Below are 1,864 nucleotides of genomic sequence, written 5' to 3' on the forward strand. Positions count from 1 at the left end.
CTGATTGCATTGTCAATATCACCAAATCTCACAAAGATTGGGTAAGTAGATGTAGCTTAGTAAAAACACTGTAGCTTCTAATTTCTAGTTGATAGTTTTATTGCTGCCTACCTTATTGCGTTGAGGTTAGATCTTGAACTTACTTGCTTTATATAAATGAAAGAATGAATTAGTAAATCAACCACCTAACTGACCATTAACTAGTCAATGAACTTTAACATATGTATATTAGTATTTACTGTAATCTGACTTCTAGTCAATAAAAGCAAGATTACCACATAGAGTAAAGGACTGCATATTTCATACATTACAAATGCTCTTCAACCCATCTAAATTGAAAATATTATAAGTAGAAAATGCATTTAGTGCACCTAACCTACTGAACATCATAGTTTAGCCTAGCCTACCTCATTAGCTGTTTTTCGCCATTATCAAGGGGCTGACTGGAAGCCGCAGTTTGCTGCTGCCACCCAGAATCTCAAGAGAGTACAGTGTGCATATTACTAGCCCAGGAAAAGTTCAAAATTGGAAATACAGTTCCTTCTGAATGTGCATCACCATTTTAAAGTCAAAAAATCATAAGTTGAATCATTGTAAGTTTGGAACCATTTGTAGGAATAAAAATCCAATTCTACAAGGGAAAATAAGCAAGAACCATATGCTAGATATTGTGCTAGGCTCTCCATACATTGTTTTGCTTAATTCTCAGAATAATGAGGTATAAACTCTAGCAGTTGTATATTTGCTAAATCACCTTTAAGGGTTTATGTACAGATTAGTAAAATTAAGCTGAATTGTTTCGAATGTGTATGCTTTGACTAGGATTCTAGTCAGGCCTCTTGATGAAAGGACATTTATGAAGTGTAACAATTTACAAATCTAATGGATATTCTATTTTTGATTAAGTTCTGCTTGTAGTTTATTCTCTGATTAATTAAAAGTCTCCTCGCCTGAGTAATTAGGCTGTAATGTCTTAGGCCTAATGGTATTTTAGAACTAAGAAAGAGAAAGCCTTCCCACATATTACCCCAACATGTATTATCACGACAATAATATATTGATTGTAGACTATGTACAGAACTTTTGCAGTACGAGATGGTCTTAAGTGATAGTATCTGTACTCCCTTGCCCTTGAGGTAATTATGGTCTAATGGAGTGTATCAGCCAGGATGCTTTTGGCTACAAGTAACAGAAAACCTGACTCATACTGGCTTAAATAATAACGAACCTCATTATCTCACATAACAGGAAGTGCAAAGGAAGGGTGAGCTCCAGGGTTTGTTGATAAAGCAGCTCAATGATGTCAGCAAGTTCTCAGGTTATTCCTATTTCTTAGCTCTGCCATCCTCCACTTCATCCTCTGACTCAGAAAGATGACCACAGGAGTTCTCTGTGTTGTGTGCAGTATAACCACATCCAGAAGGAGAGAGCTGATCTTCTTGTGTCCTGGGCAAAGACATCTGTACCAGGAACCCCTCCAGCTATCTTTCCCTCAATTTATAAGCCTCGGTTGGGTTGGTCGTGTGCCCATTTCTACACCAGTTGCTGGCAGGCGAAGTAACCACTTCTGGTTTAAATGCTTGGGGTGAAGTAGTTGTTGAGGAATCAACCACAAGGACTACTACAAAAGGGATCAAGTGTCACATATGTAATTTTAAATCTTCTAGTAGCCACATTTTAAAAAGTCAAAAGAAACAGTTTAAAGTAATTGTAATGATATGTTTTATTTAACCCAATATATCTAAAATATCATCTCAACATATAATCAACTTTTAAGATTATTGAGATACTATTCTTTCATACTTGAAATCTGGTATGTATTTTATACTTCTAATACATCTGATTTAAAACTATTACATTTCAG

General features: G+C 35.6%; 1 protein-coding gene across 11 annotated transcripts in view; it reads left to right on the forward strand.

Annotated features, from left to right (window-relative positions):
• Positions 1-1,864, forward strand: part of STAU2 (staufen double-stranded RNA binding protein 2) — a 332,823-nt gene that overhangs the window by 231,871 nt on the left and 99,088 nt on the right. The window lies entirely within an intron of this gene.

This window comes from Macaca thibetana, chromosome 8 (assembly GCF_024542745.1).
Source record: "Macaca thibetana thibetana isolate TM-01 chromosome 8, ASM2454274v1, whole genome shotgun sequence".
In the NCBI taxonomy this organism is placed as follows: domain Eukaryota; kingdom Metazoa; phylum Chordata; class Mammalia; order Primates; family Cercopithecidae; genus Macaca; species Macaca thibetana.